General features: G+C 50.3%; 1 protein-coding gene across 1 annotated transcript in view; it reads right to left on the bottom strand.

Moving 5' to 3' along the window:
• Positions 1 to 19,297, bottom strand: part of CD82 (CD82 molecule) — a 50,376-nt gene extending 31,079 nt beyond the window's left edge. Inside the window, exon 1 of the mRNA XM_068399000.1 lies at positions 19,208 to 19,297. The gene's annotated coding sequence lies outside the window, so the exon portion shown is untranslated. The remainder of the gene's footprint in view (positions 1 to 19,207) is intronic.
• Positions 19,298 to 19,537: the final 240 nt, after the last annotated feature.

Here is a 19,537-nt window from a genome sequence, read left to right as displayed (position 1 = left end):
ACACCTCTGCCTCCCAGCCCCACCACCAGCCGGCAAGGCAGGAGAGGGAACACCCATGCACGGATGTTATAACCACATCAGTCAAGGGGCAGAGAGGCTAAGTTAATTTTTAATTGCAATTCTGCTCTCTTGAATCAGACCTTGTACTGCCTCCACCTAGCAAGCGCTGCATGTTTGGTGCTCACTGAAGTTTACGATACTTAGCTCAGGCTAGCGCTGTACATGCCTGTGCTGTGCAGCTCTGCCGGTAAGAACTCAGCCTTGCTCTGCAGCACCACCCTTGCTCTTGCAGTGCAGGTTTCTTCCTGATGAGATCTGGCAGCTCAAGCACCTCAGCTACCAAGTTACTGTACAGCACAAATAAGGGGCTCATTTATGAGCACAGTGAAAGAGGAGACAAGAAGGAACAACCTCAACACAAACCCGAGTAGATCACTTGTGGAAACCACCGTCTCAGTACATTCACAGGGAAGTGCAAAGTTCCTGCAAATGCTCAAGGAGAGCACACGTGCTCCTGAGAGCAACGTGCTCTGAAGGTCAGCCCCAATACTCCAAGTCAAGCAGAGGAGGGTTCACATTTGAATGCATCTACATAGATGCATAGAAAATGATGTCCCCTCTCCCCCAGATCCTCTTCCTTAAGGAAAGGAAATGATCGGTTACAAAGAAGCTGCAGGTTGTTTCTATGGACTTTGGCCAGTTCCTCCTCACTATCACCCCTCAGGCTCTAACCCCAGGGAATATAAAACAAAGGCAGACCCTATAGGATGTGCTGCTGCTAGCTTTTACCAGGCTAGGATGAGGTCAAACCAGCACCAGAATTGGTTTTCCAGATGCTGTTCCCCTTGCCCCCACCTTGCATGCCCTCTATGGCTAGCATGACAACTTGTTTCTGCTATCCCTCCTGCCTGCCAAAGGAGAAGCTTCCAACTTGACAGATGCAGAGATGCAGCAGCCAGCGTTGTGAACTAAGGTTCTGCAGCATACCCTGAGGCTCCTGATCCTTCGCATCTTGCATCTGATGTGGCAGGGGGATCTCTGGATGAAAGTTCAGCTGGTCCACTGAAGCAACCTCCAAAGCAGGCTCAGCTGATCAGGAGCACTGCAAGTGCTTCCAGACACAGCAGGCAACCACCACCTTCCCCATGCCTACCCAAGTCTTACACATTGCAACAGGTTGTTTCTCTCAACACACTATTACCAGGCTGGACTTTGAAAACGTCTAAGGCTCTCCCTGACATGGTCTGATCTCCCTGCCTTCTTTTCACACCACAACAGTGACCGAGGTTAGCTGGGCTCATTTGTAGACAGATCGACCAAGAAGCCCTAGAGAAGGAAGAGCTCCCACCGATGTACTCAGGCCACAGAACTGGCTCCCTCTGACAAAAGCAACTAGCACTTGTCCCTAGGAGGGGATCAGAAAGCCACTCATTCCATAAAAATGTTTATCTGCATGTTAAGTTGCATGAGATTAAGGCCATTTTGAAGGCTAGTGCATTTACTTTTTGCAGTATTATCCCAATCCAGAAACCAGAACCAGATCAGCTGTATACCAGGCTAGAGACCCACAGAAGCCAGCTGGGGATCAGAAGTTGCTCACTAAATGGTCACTTCCACTTCCAGCTCCAAGCCAGACAACCTGCACGCAGGGGAGGCTGGGGAAGAGGCAGCCCAGAAAGCCACGATCTTTAATGGCAGGGGAGGAAACAGCCCATCTTTTGCAGGATTTTGAGCCCTTGCACCACAAAGCCCAGCTGCTGGAAATACTTCTCTATCCATGCACATGAAGAACAAGCACTTGGCAATCAGAAGGTCTCCTGATCATCAGTGATGAGACAGGACAGCTTCACACAACAGTACCAGTTAATGAACAATGACAGAGTTACTAAGTCTCCCGTTAACCAGGTACAGCACTACCCTCAGGGCAGAGGCTGCAAGTCACAGCCAGTTAACATACAAAGAATATCCTAAGGAGTTCATCTTGTTGACGTTAATATTCAAAAGCCTTGGACTTTTAGTACACCTGGGAAGTACAACTTGTCTCTGGTAAGCAAATAACTGCAAAGCCAATGAAAGACCCGGGTCTGAATTCATTGAACTTTTCTTTAAGCTCCACTGAGATAATACCAGCTGTGTAATGACCTTGAAAACATAAACAAGATCATGTTTGTAATGGAGGTTTTCCAAACAGCATCTCTTACAAAAGTACAATGAAGGTGTCTGAGTGAGAAGCTGAATTCTAAAAATTAAGGCTGCTAGTTAGGGTTAACCTCTCAAACAGGCCACACTTGTGGATGCTGAGATTATTTTTATTTATGTGTGTGTCACTGATTCAGCTACTGTTTCTTTCTGAAGGAAAGTGTCAGGGCAAGGTAGAAAACTATTTCTGCATAATACAAACTTTGAAAACAGAAGGGCTTCCCCTGAAGCCTGAGGTGCCCTTGCAGAACTGCTTCAGTCCTCTGCAGTCTGAGGAGGAAAGACCTGCCACATCAGGAAAGACGCTGGAGCCCAGTAAAGCAGCCCAGTGTGCTCCCCATATAATGACCAGTGCTACCAAGAAAAAGCGACGGGTGATAGTGGTAGGTGACTCTACTGAGAGGCACAGAGGCGCCCATCTGCCGACCTGATGCACTCTCTAGAGAGGTGTGCTGCTTACCAGGGGCTCGCATCAGGGATGTCATAGAGAGACTACCAAGCCTAGTACAGCCTATTACCCGCTGCTGCTGTTTCACATGGGCACCAGTGATACAGCCAAGAGCAGTCAGAGGCATATCAAGGAGGACTTCAGAGCCCTGGGAGCAGTGGTAAAGGACTCTGGGGCCCAGATAGTTTTCTCATCAATCCTTCTGGTCAAAGTTAAGGGGACTAAAAGGGACAGTCGAATTAGGCAAATCAACACATGGCTACAGGACTGGTGCCACAGGCAGGGGTTTGGCTACTTAGACCACGGGACTCGTGTTGAGAAACCCGGTCTTCTGGCAGCCAACGGGGTCCATCTGTCAGAGAAGGGGAAGACCATCTTGGGTCATAGGCTTGCCAAGCTGGTAAAGAGGGCTTTAAACTAGAGTTGCCGGGGGAGGGGGACCTCAGTCCATCCCAATTTAGCCAGTCCAATGCCAGGGCCAGCAACAGGTGCCCAGAGACTGGAGAAGGATGGCAGGTTGGCAGGAGAGCGCCGGAAGATCCGCAGAAAGGAATTTCAGGCAGTAAGTCAGCTTCGTCAGGGGCCCAACTGAAATGCCTCTATGCAAACACATGGAGCATGGGGAACAAGCAAGATGAGCTAGAGACATGCGCATACCTGCAAGGCTACGACCTTATTGGCATCACAGAGACATGGTGGGACAGCTCTGATGACTGGAGCGTTGGAATGGAGGGATACAGGCGTTTTAGGAAGGACAAGCAGGGGAGACAAGGAGGGGGTGTTGCGCTCTATGTCAATGACCAGTTTGAGTGCGTGGAGCTCTGTCTGGGGATGGAGGAGGAGCCGACGGAGAGCTTATGGGTCAGGATTAAAGGGCGGGCAGGGACGGGAGACATTATAGTGGGTGTCTGCTACAGGCCACCTGACCAGGAAGAGCGAGTGGATGAGGCCCTCTACAGACAGATAGATATAGCCTCACATTCACAGGCCCTGGTCCTCACAGGGGACTTCAACCACCCTGACATCTGTTGGAAGGACAACACAGCTGGGCACAAGCAATCCAGGAGGTTCCTGGAATGCATGGATGACAACTTCCTTCTCCAAGTGATAGAGGAACTGACGAGGAGAGGTGACGTGCTGGACCTTGTTTTCACCAACTAGGAGGGGCTGGTGGGGGATGTGAAGCTCAAGGGCAGCCTTGGCTGCAGCGACCATGAAATGATGGAGTTCAAGATCCATAGGGCAGCAAGGAGGGCGCGCAGCCAGCTCACCACCCTGGACTTCAGGAGAGCTGACTTTGGCCTCTTCAGGGACCTGCTTGGGAGAGTCCCTTGGGATAAAGCCCTGGAGGGAAGAGGGGCCCAAGAAAGCTGGTTAGTATTCAAGGACCACCTCCTCCAGGTTCAGGAGTGATGCATCCCAACAAAGAAAGCGGCAGGCAAAAACACCAGGAGGTCTGCATGGAAGAACAAGGAGCTGCTGCATAAACTCAGGCACAAGAAGGAAGCCTACAGAGGGTGGAAACAAAGACAGGTAGCCTGGGAGGAATACAGGGAAATTGTCTGAGCAGCCAGGGACCAGGTTAGGAAAGCTAAAGCCCTGATAGAATTAGATCTGGCCAGGGATGTCAAGGACAATAAATAGTTCTATAGGTATGTCAGTGACAAAAGGAAGACTAGGGAAAATGTGGGCCCTCTCCAGAAGGAAACGGGAGACCTGGTTAACTGGGATATGGAGAAGGCTGAGGTATTCAATGACTTTTTTGCCTCAGTCTTCACCAGCAAGTGCCCTAGCCTCACCACCCAAGTCGCAAAAGGCAGAGGCAGGGACTGGAAGGATGAAGAACCGCCCACTGTAGGAGAAGATCAGGTTCGAGACCATCTAAGGAACCTGAAGGTGCACAAGTCCATGGGACCTGATGAGGTGCATCCACGGGTCCTGAGGGAACTGGTGGCTGAAGTTGCTAAGCCACTAGCCATCATTTTTGAGAAGTCGTGGCAGTCTGGTGAAGTTCCCACTGACTGGAAAAGGGGAAACATAACCCCCATCTTCAAGAAGGGAAAAAAGGAAGACCCAGGGAACTACAGGCCAGTCAGTCTTACCTCTGTGCCTGGCAAGATCATGGAGCAGATCCTCCTGGAAACTATACTGAGGCACACAGAAATCAAGGAGGTGATTGCTGACAGCCAGCATGGCTTCACTAAGGGCAAATAATGCCTGACAAATTTGGTGGCCTTCTACGACAGGGTTACAGCACTGGTGGATAGGGGAAGAGCAACGGATGTCATCTACCTGGACTTGTGCAAAGCATTTGACACTGTCCCTCATGACATCCTTGTCTCTTAAATTGGAGACACACGGACTTGACAGATGGACCACTCAGGGGATAAGGAATTGGCTGGATGGTCACACTCAAAGAGTTATGGTCAATGGCTCAATGTCCAAGTGGACACCAGTGACAAGTGGTGTTCCTCAGGGGTCAGTATTGGGACCGGTGCTGTTTAACATCTTTGTCGGCAACATGGACAGTGGGATTGAGTGCGTCCTCAGCAAGTTTGCCGACGACACCAAGCTGTGCGGTGTGGTCGACACGCTGGAGGGAAGGGATGCCACCCAGAGGGACCTTGACAGGCTTGAGAGCTGGGCCTGTGCAAACCTCATGAAGTTCAACAAGGCCAAGTGCAAGGTCCTGTATGTGGGTCGGGGCAATCCTAAGCACAAATACAGGCTGGGCGGAGAATGGATTGAGAGCGGCCCTGAGGAGAAGGACTTGGGGGTGATGATTGATGAGAAGCTCAACATGAGCCGGCAGTGTGTGCCTGCAGCCCAGAAGGCCAACCGTATCCTGGGCTGCATCAACAGAAGCATGGCCAGCAGGTCGAGGGAGGTGATTCTGCCCCTCTACTCCACTCTTGTGAGACACCACCTGGAGTACTGCATCCAGCTCTGGGGCCCCCAACATAAGAAGGACATGGAGCTTCTGAAGCGAGTCCAGAGGAGGGCCACGAAGATGAACAGAGGGCTGGAGCTCCTCTCCTACAGAGACAGGCTGAGAGAGTTGGGGCTGTTCAGCTTGGAGAAGAGAAGGCTCTGGAGAGACCTTCTAGCAGCCTTCTAGTACCTGAATGGGGACTACAGGAAAGCGGGAGAGGGGCTTTTTACAAGGGCAAGTAGTGATAGGACAAGCAGTAACGCTTTTAAACTGCAAGAGGGTAGATTTAGATTAGATATTAGGAAGAAATTGTTTACTGGGAGGGTGGTGAGACACTGGCACAGGTTGCCCAGAGAAGTTGTGGATGCCCCCTCCCTGGCAGTGCTTAAGGCCAGGTTGGATGAGGCTTTGAGCAACTTGGTCTAGTGGAAAGGTGTCCCTACCTATGGCAGGGGGGTTGGAACTAGATGATCTTTAAGGTCCCTTCCAACTGAAACCATTCTATGATTCTATAAGGTATGTGGAACAGACCCTCTCTTATTCCTTCTACTCTAGAGACAGGTGCTTCTTATCTTAAGTATAAGCAATGGCCTTCAAGCTAGAGGAGATGGTTTGAGGGCTCAGCACAAAGTTAGAGATAGCAGCACAGCTACATCAGTCTGCAAACTGCAGCACCATACTTAATTGTCAAACTTTGATCTCACCACTTAGGAGTACAGACATGTACTGCAACACCCTACCATGAGCATCTGTGAGACATTTGCAAGACAGAGACTCAATTGTGCATACAGTCCCTGCACATTTGCTATCCCTGAGGTAAGGGGAGCAGACTAAAGCAAGGCAATAGCTGGCTGCAAGTACTGCAGAAATACCACTAGAAAGACTAGATTTATCAGGAAACCAGATGAGCTTCTGAGGAAACTCATCATCTCACACTGCAAAGGTAGACTTGCTCCTGGTGCACCTGATAAGACATTAAGCTTTTCCATTCGACTTCTGTAGTTAGTATACTGTTGTGTGAATAATCTGACAAGTGACAGTGTCATCCAGTGAGACACTAGATTTGAAAGCACTTGTAGGACTGTCTAGGATGGCAGAGGTTTTTCAGCATGTTTTACCACAGCAAACACTTGATGCATTTTGTGAAAAGGAAACGCATATTTTAGAAATGTACTTCTGATGCTCGAGGGGAAGTGATTAGATATTTATAAACCACTGTTAAAAAGAAATCAACTCACAGTTCGGTATCAAAGAGCAGCACACGTTTTGGAAGTGCCCGTTATCATCTCTCTATATTTGCAAAGGGTGCAGAGTTCAACAACATCTGGACTTCACACTTCAGTTTGAGAGCCAACATTTAAGTAGGTCTTTAGTCCCTACAAGCTGCAAATTGAGAAAGTTCTTTGCTATTTTCAGTCTATACACTCATGCTTGCACAGCATGACAGTATTTGCAGGACAGTATTTCTCTGATTTAAGCAAATCTTTCCATTCAGCAAGACCAGAGATACAAGTCTGCTAAAAACAATATTGAAAAAAATCAACCCAAAAAACCCACAACCTGTCCCAGAAATCATTTGGTTCTCCTCACTCCCTAAAAAAAAAAAAACAAAAAAACAAACCAACAACTTACCAGAAATAGCAGGCAGAAGAAAAAGCCAAAAGTACCGTTTAGTGGACTTTCTTTTTGATTGCCACATACTAGAACGTTATTTGTGTAACAAACACTCCAGGTAGGGTCCAGAAAGAGGCCTCTACATCGACTAAAACCAGCACAAGGTGCAGTAAAAATGCATAGTTTTCACAAAACTGGTTGGGTGACTCTGTCACTTGACTACATTGGCTCTTTAATGGCTTCAAAAAATGAGACCAGCTCCGCTTTGTTTTCTGCGCTTGGAGCTGTTATGCTGTGAACTTAACCTCTGAAACAGATGCCTCCACCAGCTCCCCCGCCCACGAGTGGTGCCTGTGTGTCAAGGGCAGTCCCCCATGCTGGCCTGCCCCACACCACCCCAAGGAGGAGCAAAACCCCTGACCAGGACCTGCACCCCAAACTGCAGCAGGGTCGCTGGCACAGCTGAGCAGCACGCTGCTTGCACTCAGATAAGCTTGTGTGGCTCGGATAAGCTCAGTGTGGCTTTGCAGCAGGCAGAGGATGCTACCAAGCATTTGCTGTTGCCATCAGACTCATCAGCCTGGAAATCCCCAGCATGCTCAGGACAGGCTCTTCTCATGCAAGCAATGCCTTGGAGTTCAGCAAACCTCCTCCGAGGAGTTGCACAATATCCCTCCCAACACCACTTGGCTTGAAGATATCTTCCTAAGACCCAGCAGCGTTCCCTCCCTGCCAAAGCACCCAAAGGCTACCACAGTCCAGGCAGGAAGAAAGCCTTAACGCCAGCTTTTTTTCTATATTATGAGACAGCACCAGAGATTGCCAGACTGAGGTAGGAGCCAGGTACTATAACCAATTTTTATCTTTTCTACCTCCTCCTCCCATAAGATGCAAGAGGTCACGGTCGAGGACTTTCCACTGTAAAGTTCCCTTTCAAAACAAACTGTTTTTCAGTTACTTCCATTTCCTCAGATGCTAGGGCAGATAACTAGTGGGTGTTTAGATTCAGCACACCCATGCCAAACATGTTTCTGAGAAGGTACAGCATTTGCCTGAACAGGGAAATGAGGTTTCCTATTCTTTTTTGTTCTTTCCAGGAACTAGCAAGGATATAGTAAAGGTGGCAGAGGGAGTAGTTTTACTTCAAGGGCAGGAAGTTTTCCCCAGCTTAGCAACTTGAACAGCAATTAAACAAACACCCTGTCTCTCCACCTCCCCTCTGCCTGTTGCACCTTGGGACCGCACCCCTCTTCTCCACAGACAGGTGGACAGGGCTGAGCAGAGCCTGGGCACCGGCACCCAGCACGGGAAAGAAGCTGAGCCCAACTAGGCTTATCCACCGCCATTCCCAGCAATACCAGGCTCTCCAGTAGTTCTCTCCACAGCTGAAGCCAGACACTGCTAGCAGCCAAGCACTAGAGATCATCTACCCAGAAGAGTGTAGGAGGATGAGCACTCCCTCGTGCTTCTCAGGCTAAGCCTCTGGAGGAGCTTGGACACCCTGCCAAGATAGCCGAGTGCTCACCACAGCACTGAAGTTCCACACTGCTGGTGGACCAGCCCACTGGAGAATGGAAGTGTCATCTGGCACCAGGATTCTCCCCAAGACCTCTCCCCTAGGGTCCATCCCCCTGATCTTAAGTGGCAGAAAGGAAGAAAAACAACAACAATAAAAAAAAAAACACACCACAAAGCAAACAGAGAAAAGACCCCTGGCATGTTATTCCAAATGGTTGTGAAGCTTTAGAATTAAGTCAGCTTTCTCAAACAACAGAAAAGACAGGCTATTAGTCTGCTTTAATCATATCACATGCTTTGTATCAGATTCTTTGCTGATAGCAAGGCACTGATCTCAAGAAGCAGAGGTTTTAACCCTTTAGCCCCACAGATCAAGCAGGGCTGGAAGACTACTGCAGACCCAGCATGACTAGAAAGTCACAGAAGTCCTACTGGCACAGAAAAGTGCCTCAGCCCACATCCTTTGGCCTGTTCACAGAAACAGGGGCTTGACTATTTGTGACCTCAGGAATCTTGTTTTTGCCAAATACACCATTTGCTAATTGCAGCACCCTCATCATTTACCAGCTTTCTGTATGCCTGTGGCTACTGAAGTGCTCCTGTGCCCCCTGCTAGTACACTGGCACTGTTACCTGTGATTCTAGAGCAGAAAACCACAGATCAGCAGCTGTAATAATCACTCCTCTTCAACAAGGTCTGCCCTACCACAACCACAGCCCCTCCACTCATAAAACCTGAAGGTCCCCATTGCAGGGCTGCCAGTACCCGGAGCAGGAAGAACAGGGCTCCTGTGAGATTCTCATACAAAATATCTCACTATCTCTCCCACACACCGGGATCAGGGAGGACAAGGAAAGCTACTCACCAAACCCATTTGCTACAAGTAAATAGGGATGGCTAAGCCAGGGGTGTCCAAATTCAATGGGCTCAATGGTACACAGCCATTCGCACAATAGCGGTACCGCAGCCATGAAAGGTTACTGCCAGACCCAGCCTCTGCACTCACTGGCCTCTGCCCTAGGAGAAGCTTTACTTCTCAGACCATCCCAGGGTCACATGAGACCCCGCGCCCCACTGGAGCCCAGTCTGCCTGCCAGCGACATGAGCACCGTCACAGACGGTCTGAGAATGAACATTTCACAACATCCTGAGTTTCACATCACAGATACCACCTGATACTATCAGCAGGCATGAATGAAAAGAGAAAGCCAGAACTATAAAAAGCTTCAGAAGAAGAGATTCTGGCTCAAGCAGACCCTCTTTCCAAAATTAGGATTTAGAGAGGGCAGGTGGGCAAGAGAAGCCCCAAAGTACAAGAGTTTAAAGCACAGATGCTTTGAGTCATTCGCTTCTACTCAAAAATATCCACCTGCAACCACATTTTCCTCCTCCAATATCAATGTGATTAATACAAATAGTTTCACATTTGTAACTGGCAGCACCTGGCCACAACAGCCAAACCCCTCGCTGGTCTGATCACTCTGAGGATGCAGCTCAGAAGCAATTTCATGCTTCACTCTGGAAAAGTCCATCCCAGCAGGGGCTGCTGTACAGTCTCCGAGATGTATGGCAGCATTGTCTATCACTTTTTCCTTCCACCTTCGTAGAGCAGTCTCCTCACTCCAGGCCCTTCCTGGAGGAGAAAGTGCAAAAGAAAGCTGCATTGTACAGCAGTAAAGGGCAGCACTGTGAGGAGCAAAAGTAACACAGCACAAGCTGTTACAGAAGATGCAGTGAAGCTGTTTCATTCCCAGCCTAAACATTTTAGGAAGTGAAATGCCACAACAAGAAATCTCAGCAGACAAAAAAATAACAAAGGGAGCCTCTAGAAAACACTTAGCCAGCTGGAAGAGATGCTCAAAAGCTTCTGGCTTCCCTTCTATGAAGATGGTCCTGGAGGCAGAGGCAGACTGCAACACATGCAGGTGTTTTGCTACCCTGCTGACTGGTGCCTTACCAGGCAGGTATTCCCAGCAGACTTAATTGGAGCAATGTGAGAACATTACTCAATTATAGACCTGTCACCTGCAGTTAAGATCACCTCTCCACTAAACGCCATCCAAAAAAAGGAAAATAATCAATCCGGCCTTCCAAGCACCACAGGCATAGGTTATGGACAGGGCTGCTTCAAGCCAAGAGGAACAGATATACAGGATACGTTCCCCAGGAATTTGGCAGTTAAAATAGATAGCAAGACTTCGAAAAGCTGGGTCTGTTTTGGGAAAAGGAGGGGCCTCCTTGGAGTGTGCAGATCTACACAACCAGTCTGGAAAACGGGTTCAGGTGAACCCGAACCAAGGGAGGCTGGGTGGCCACCTCTACTTTCTTGAAAGGGTCTCCTTTTCTAGATTTAGAGCACAAATATTTCAGGACACTATTTGATGGAGCAATGCTAGAAGAATGAGATTGAAAAAGAGTAGTTCAGAGGTATTTATTTTAAAAAGAAAGAGCTTTTATTCAGAATAACTAACTGATTTACAAATATCAGATAAGCCTCGATGCAGAGATAAATGCTCCCATTTCAGAGGGGAAAAAAAGTAGGGCTGTTTCATCATTAATTAGTAAATCACAATTGATGTTAAGATTCCTTTTCAATAGGGCTGCAGACACATTTTTTTTCCTTACTTGCCTCTGTCCCACCGCATTGTGCTCTTCCCCCCCACAGCCTGCTCCCCAGAGACCATTTCTACAATTTTTAAACAAGCCAAATGTACTAATGACATCAAACTACAGCAAGAGGTCTCATGCACACTATCTAGGCGGGTAAGGGCTGTGACACAAGGCCCCCTCTGCTCCCAGGATACGTGCCCACCCCTTGCTAGTGCAGCAGCTTGAAACCCAGCCCAGAAAAGCCCCATCGCCTGCTCCTTCTCTGACAGGGGGGCTGTCAGCAGAAGAGCCATCCACTACACGCTGCCAGGGCTCTCCACCCGGACCCTAGGCACAGGAGTAGACAGCACCACAGTAACACAGCCGCTGACCTGGCTCAGCTCGCACACCCCTGCACAGGCTGTTCCTCCTGACAGCAAACACCCTGTGGTGAAGGCCATCTCTCTTCTGGGCAAACAAGGAGCAACTGTTTAGGTTCCCATGGGACAACACAGTGTGCATGGCCATCTACTTGTATACATGCTGGTAGGTCTTGCTTGTAGCTAACAGCTGAGCTAGGAAGAGGCTTCCCATCTGCCTGAAGTTACGCAAAGCAGGAACTCACTGGTTTACTACAGGATCAAGTCTAAACCACTGCCACGACATCCTCCAAAGCTGCCACATGATGGACTGGGAACAAATGCAGAAACACACAGGCTCTGAGACCACCAGCAGGACTGCAGCATCAAATCAAAGCAGTCTCTGAGGTCTTGGATTCAGGCATTAAAGCAGCTTGCTGTTCCTCGAAATAGCCCTCCTTTGAAATAGCCTCTTCTGCTGAGGTAGCAGCCAGTTTGATGCTGCTTTTGACATTAAGAAATTCCCAGGCAACAGCATTTTGGTGACCTCGGTTTTGTTCCAGAAAGCCGCGAGTCACAACACCTCCCCCAGGGATCGGGGGCGTCAGGTCCCCCCACGTCAGGCAGGAGAGGCGCCAGCGGCCATGGGCATCACCTCCCAACCCTCAGGAGCAGGCACAGCCACCCCCATTTTAGCTGCACTCAGACGAGGTGTTAGCACCCTTGGAGGATCTGGTGGGAGGGACTTGCTGAGCCCCGTGCAGGGGAAGCAACCACCTGCAGAAAGTCCCACAGAGGGGCTGGGGCTCACTTGCAAGGCCGACCTGCCCCACGGGCTCCACTCCCCCTCACCACCAGCCTCTGGGGACCTTCGTTGTACCCGCAGCCTCCCCCCGAACTCCTATGCAGCATCACCAGGGAGGTGCAGCAGACACCTTGGGAGCAGAAAGAGAAGGCCTTTACCTTGTTTCACACGGCTCACCAGAGCTTCTCCGCACAGCTATGGTCTAGCACTGTCCTGCAGAGCAGCTGCCGAGCAGAAGTCTCCTCTAATTCAAAGAGCTTCCTTGAGGAATAGGCAGGTTTACTGCATAACTTGGAGGGCTCTTTAGTTATTCCATGTGCAGTGTCTCTGCAAACCTGCATTAGAAAGGGACCTGAATGCAAAGAAGAGCCCAGCAGCTTCTCAGACTGTTGGGAAAGTACATTCAGGCAGCTGGGTTTTGTCTGGTTTTGTTTTTTTTTTTTTTTTTTCTTCCCCAGAAGAGACTTCAGAGATGAGCATAATCAGAACTTCTGCCTGCCTTTTAAGGCCCAGTTTTGCAGCACAGATGCTGCAAAATAGTTCTCGTCTCTGCTTGGTCAGTGCAAAATTCAAGGCAACAACAGAGGGGAAAACAATCTTGCTAACCTGCAGGTCAGCAGTTTCCTCAATCCAAGTCCAGCACAGTATTCTGGATCCACGCTTCTGTATGAACAGGGAGCCTAGCTCCGTGACCACAAGACACAGAAGACAGGGAGTGAGGGGACAGGAGACAGAGCTTACTTGGTAAAGCACACTGGGAAGTTGAGGACCTTCCAGGGAAGTCACTCGAGACTGACTCATCACCAGCAGCTTCAGTCCACACTGACACATATGGCAGACACATGACTGGCTCCACAAGGGTCAAGAGGACACTGGTTGCACCACACCACCAACAGGAAACAAGTCCCAGAACCAATGAATAGTTATAACTGCAGTACTACAGATGGTGCCCTGTCACACCAGCCAGAACAGCACCTTTTTATGTGAAAAGTACTCTACAAATCATTTGATTACAAGCAGAAAGGAGAGGAGCAGAGCAGTCTGCATGGTGCGTTTTGAAAGCAGGCATGTTAGTTCTGGGGACCAAAGTCCAAAAAAACACTTGATACTGACACCACTGAATACAGAACCTCTCTTCAATTTGTGTCCACGCATATTCCAAGTAATGTTAAGTAAGCCATTTGCAGGACCAAGGAGAAACCAGAAAAAAAAAAAAAAACAAACAGGTAGGAAGCGAATAAGACATTCCCAACACATATTTTTGCCTCTAAGACTAGAGTGCCTAGAAACCGAAATGCCATGAAAGGTACAGAAGCTTCCCTGGAAAGGTCTAACTAGAGCACTGAGTCATTTTGTGCAATAGTAGAGCTCCTCTAGTTAATTGAGGCTTCACAACTGATTCCCAACCAAACTGCTAATCATCCATCACAGGAGACATGCTGGCTCTGGGTGTCTCAGATTTGCATATTCTTATATTATGGGCTGACAGCAGCAGCCCTCGCAGTCCTAGCCAAGTGCCAAGATGTCACTTCCACACCTGCCTCACGTGCCGCTCCTGAAGCCCTGCACCACAGGTTGTGATCCCTCAGCACCCCAACGCAGAAAGCACCTAGAGGCAACTCACTTGAACCTGTGCCAGCCTGGTACACCTGCCCAAGCAAGATCAGGGTCCTGGAGAGGGTTGCTTTTAAAACTAGACAATTTTCTGCATGAAGCCTCTCCTGTATAGGCCGCAGCTGAGGGCATCAAGCTCCCATGTGGCCCCTCAATGCCATCCCAGCGAGGGCACATACACCTCATGGATCACAGAGGCAGTGGCCAAAGGAAGGTTCTGGTGGAGGACACAGCCACATCCAGTGACCGTAACCCCCTTCTCCAGGGCAACTCTGGGAAACCGCCTCCTTCATTCCCAACAGGTAAAACTACTTTACAGCAAGTTGGGGCCCCGCTATGCAAATCCCTGTAAGCTTGTTCTTCTCCCTCCCCTTTCCCAAACTGCCTCCATGGCAATGGATGGGAAGCAGCAGCAGAAGGGACCAAAGCCAGTCCCCGACTCCAGCTGTGGTAAGGTCAGCTCAGCTCAAGGTGCACAGCTGCAGCTCTGACAGCTCATCCCTTCCTTTGCTTGAGCACGAGACCTCCCTCTGACTGAAGCAGACTAATTTTTGCCTACAAGGGGAACTCTCCACTATATAACTTCAAGTCTCCACGCTGCTGGTTATCCTAATGTGTATAGCTCATTGCAGATCAGCATTTCTCCAGTACATGTGTCCATGGGATTATCATCATACTGGCAAGGATCAGTGATCTGCTTACAGCCCAGCAACAATTTTGCAGTAAAAGGTAAAGTACTTTCGTGATGGCGCCTGATTGCTCAATGCTGCCCTGCAGAAAAACTGAAACAGCAGCCCAGCAGCATCCTTAACAAATGCCACCAGTGCATGTGCAAGACTCCTGGTGGCACAGGAGAGCTGGCCCTTCCCAGCTCCTGAGCTCCTTAAAGACAGACAGGCCACTCACCTCAGCAGCAAGTTTCAGAAATTAAAGTACATGCACCACACTTTGATTTGACTTCCTTTTAAACGGTGTTGTCCCAGTTCTGAAGCTCCATCAAGGAGATAAAAGAACTAGAGCAGTCAGCTGCCTGCACAGGCAGAGAGCCTGTGCATGTGCCTCTTCCCACAGAAGAAAGCCTGCCTTCAGCTTAGTCTCCTTCCCTTTCTCCCCTGTATTTACTTTGGATGAGCCTCGAACCACCCAGCTTCCCCGGCCCTACTGTGCCTGAGAGGATACACGCTTGGGTACTGAGCCAGCAGTCTCCAATCCTGGTCCCCATCCCAACAGGCTACTGTTTTATTCCCTTTTTCTGCTGTCATCTACCAGGCAGTCCCTTTCACGGAGCTGCCCACAGTAACGCCTCATCTTTCTTCCAGAAAATTAGCTCGCTCTGAATCTGTCAGTGCACGCAAGTGATGATTTAAGCAATCTCCAGCATGCAGTTCCTGTGTTTCACTTATCACCCTGTCTAGGTTCAAGTCAGCCATTAACTGCTTCAGTGTTTCCGAGCCCTGATAGTCCAGAGAGCTTTCAGCAAACAGCCACAGCTGACCAACTGTCAAGGAACTGCTGCCACTGGCTGTGCCTCCTCTATTATTCCTTTTAGCATGCCAAGAGAGAGCCTGTAATTTTTAGCCTTTCCTCCATTTCATTCCCTCTTTCAGAATACAGACGAGCCAAGAAGAGACAGAGGTGGTTAGGTAATGACTGCAGCTCATTACACAGCTCCAAAAGGGAAGGTGGCTCACGCAGCCATCCCTTCACGCACATGTCATTAATAATTTGCCCGTGGAAATCTCCAATCCCACATTCCTCCAATAGAAGCATCAGTGCAAGAGCACAGTTTATTTCTTAGCCCATCAAAGCTGACAACAGCGGGGCAGGGGGCAAAGCTACTGGGCCCAACTCACCCTTTGCAGTACATAAGGACTCCAGATCCCAGGATGTCATGATCCATGTTCAGAGACAAATGAAGGCAGGGAAGAAGAAGAAGGGGATGCACACACAGTGCTTCTATTTTAGAGAGGTGAAGTTAAAGCACTCTAGGGTGAGGGCCAGAGTTCCTGGCAGTAAGAAGTTAATTTTGATGCACACAAGTTTTTCCAAAGAGGAAACTGAGGAAGACATGCAAGAACTGAGGCTCCAATTATCCCTTGTTGCACAGGCCCACTGGAAGCGTCGCTAGCTCCTCCAGCCTTCCAAGCCACTCAACCATAGCCTGAGCCCTGCTAGACCCATGCTGGCACCTCCCACTCACCAGCGAGAAGAAACAGAAAGGAGACCAGGAAGAAAGTGGCTGCCATGCCACGGGCACCGTTGAAGTGGAGCAGTAATTACCACTTCTGATAGCCCAGGGCATGGTCCATCTCCCAGTATCACCCTGGCTTTCCTGTAACAGATCGTGTGCCATCGGTGCCCAACGTCCTTGCTGCAGCGCCTTTTGCCTCTGCTGCGTGCTTCCCACTGTAACAGTGCCAGCAGGCACCGAGAACCACAGCCACGGTTAGAGCTGGAAAGCGCCTCAGGGCCTGCGGTTACCAGAGGTCTGCAAAACTCCCACCTGCACCCCTCCGATTTAAACATCTACTGGATGAACACCTGCAGTCCTTGTTGGTAGCCTGCTGCCTTACAGCTGTGACACAAGGACCCGGAGATACAGGAGAGGGATAAAACCTTTCCTCAGCTACAGTCAGATGAAGAATTTAATACGAACCTCCCTCCCCTTGCACCTCAAGGAGTTTGAAGCAGAGAGTGGCTTGGGTATCAGGGGCAGGAAACCTTCATGGAGCTGTGGGAAGGCCTTGTTAGAATATCTCCTGCACCAGCTTACAGTTCTAGGGGACTAAAATAGAGGCAATAACAGGAATGAAGAGAGTCCAGATGAGCCACATTATTAAAGCTGCTAAATCCTCTTAAGGGAGGAGCTGCCACGCAGCAGGACAGAGATAGCCTGCGGGGAGAGCTTTCTCCAGGCACTGAGCTTGCCGTCTTGCTCTATTGCTGTCGTGCGCAGCTAAGAAGCTGAGCGAATGCTGTGAGCCTCCACCCAGCCACCCCTGCCCTGCCTGCACAGGGAAAAGGATGTCATCCCAGCGGTCCCCAGAACCCTTGGCAAGGACAGAGAAGCCCAGGCCAAGAGGGATTCAGGCCCAGAAAGGCTCCACCAAGTGAAGCTATACACATTTGCCAGCTGCTTTGCAAGCCAAGGTCCTTTTCACCCATGTGACAGCCCAACATGAGCAAGGGCCCATGGATATTTTTTTTTTTTTTAAAAGAAGCACAACTGCAGGTGTGGGAGTTCTTGCTCCAGCCAAAGAACCAGAAACAAGTGTGAATGTTAAAAATCATCCAGCTGTAGCAAGCACAAAGAAGTCCTGTGATGGGATACTGGCAGGACTGCTACCACCTGTGCAGTGACACTGCAGAACAGGTCACTGACCACACCACCAGTGCCCTTCTCCCCCGTTAACACTTTCTTCCCACTTAGTGCTCATGAAGTATTTAGTAATATCTGAGTAATTAGTCATTTTTACAATTTGTTTGTCATACGCTTATCTTGACATCAGCACACTACCTAGACTGCTCCTCTCACTAGACACCCTCCCTCTAGATTTCAGAGCAGTGTTTCTAACTTGGACCTCGTGGTCCACCAAAAGGATCCTAGCCACACGCTCCTGCTTGACAGTTCTCATGCAGCAAGCTAGCTTCACAGCAGCATTCTCCCACTTCAAGCTTTGAAGAGGATTTTTCTCAAGCCCAAGGTGCCTGAGAAAGCTTAAAAAAAAAAAAAAAAAGTCTTATGTGAAAAGGAAGTCTCACTGATGGCAGATTTCAAGACAGCACTCTCCAGTTGTACAACCTCATTTGCGCAGAAGCACACAGGTGTTTTCAGAAGCTACACATCGAGAGGCCTCACTAGCGCTTGGCTGTGTTACATCCCTGCAAACCTCTACTACCACCAGCAGTACAAACATCTCCAAAATCTGCTCCTCTCCCCAGTCGCCACCTCCGAGAGCACTGCAGTAGGACACTGTCTCTCCCTTGCACAGCTAGCGAACTTTCAAGCTCTCACCTCATGCGCAAGATGGAAATGCTAGAGCTGGTCCAAGACATAGGAGCACTTCATCCTGAACTAGCTTTACAGTTTACTGAAGCCAATACTTACATTCCAGGATGCTGGGTGGGTTTTTTTCCATTCTCTTTTTTTTTTTTTTTGTACTGAGTGCTCCATTTTATATTAAAGCATACACAGGAGAGCTTTTGTGCTCTGGGGCAGAAACAGCATGCCTGGGTTATAACAAGCCCTCATCCCCGTATCAACAGATTTGTTAACAGTCACACTGTGAGACAATTCACAGCCAACATCTACCCAGCTGTTGAAATACAAGTACTACGCTGAACTCTTCTCTTCACAGGAATCTTAAAAGGAGGGGGGAAAAAAAGGGACACAGCAGGCTGGGCCAGTACCAGATTTCTGTAGTTTGTAATAAGGGCTCATATTGCTACAGAGGTACCTCATTTACATCTTAGAAATCAGTCAAGACAGAGTCCTACTGAAGACAGCAGCACTGCCCAGTCTCATCATCTCTCATGCAGCTGAGGCTCGTTCAGCCCGCCGAAATGGCTTTATAGCAACACCACCTCCGGCCCCTAGGACTCATTCCTGCGTGACACCAGGACCACTGCCCCGATGACGATTTTTTTTTAGGCAACATACCAGCTCCGCAAGAGGATCAAAACTCTCCCACCGATTTAAGATGGAGCAGGCACAGAGGCACGCATGCGAGCCGTGAGCTACGGGGCTCGCCCCCAGAGAGGCTCCCTGCTGCCCTCTCACTAACCACCCGCCCGCGGAAGGGGCGCACGGGCTCCCGGGACGCGGGGAGGCTGCCTGCCCGGCCGTCCCCCCGCAATGGGGCTGCGCCAGCCGCGGCGGGGACTCTCGCCCCGCCCGGCCGGGGAGAGGCGCTCCCGCTCCCGGCTGCCAGCGCCCCGCGGAAAGCCCCCGGGAAGTCCCCGCCGCTCAGATCCCCGCTGGGTCCGGCGCCCCGCACCGCCCCGCCGAGACCCCCGGGCCGAGGGGAGCGGGGCCGCTGGGCCCAGCAGAGGAGTCCCGGCCCTCACCCTTTCCTCCCAGGCCGTCCCGCTCCCCGGCCCCACAGAGAGGGCAGCCGCAGCGTGCCTACTTGTTCAGCTGGCTGCCCACGGCTTGGCGGTCCCCTCCCTCCATCCGCCGATGTGGCCCTGACTTCGCTCCTGGCCCCATGGGGCGGAGCCGGCGGCTGCCGCTAAGCCGGCGCCGGGGCGGGCCGCCGCCCCCAGCCCGGCCGGCCCCCGCTGGGGAGGCTGCGGAGCGCCGGCGCCCCTCCCGGCGGCTGTGCTGTGTTGTACGGGGCTGGCTGCCCTCCTCCGGGGAGCCCGAGGCTCCACAGGGCACTCCGCTCACCGCATGCTGACCTGCGCTGGGACCAGCCTCTCGCTCGGCTGCTGCATCCCGGTTATACTCACTCCCCAAG

The sequence above is a fragment of the Nyctibius grandis genome, chromosome 4 (genome assembly GCF_013368605.1).
Source record: "Nyctibius grandis isolate bNycGra1 chromosome 4, bNycGra1.pri, whole genome shotgun sequence".
Lineage (NCBI taxonomy): Eukaryota > Metazoa > Chordata > Aves > Nyctibiiformes > Nyctibiidae > Nyctibius > Nyctibius grandis.
Note: the sequence above shows the minus strand (reverse complement) of the source record. Positions and strands in the feature narration are given on the sequence as shown.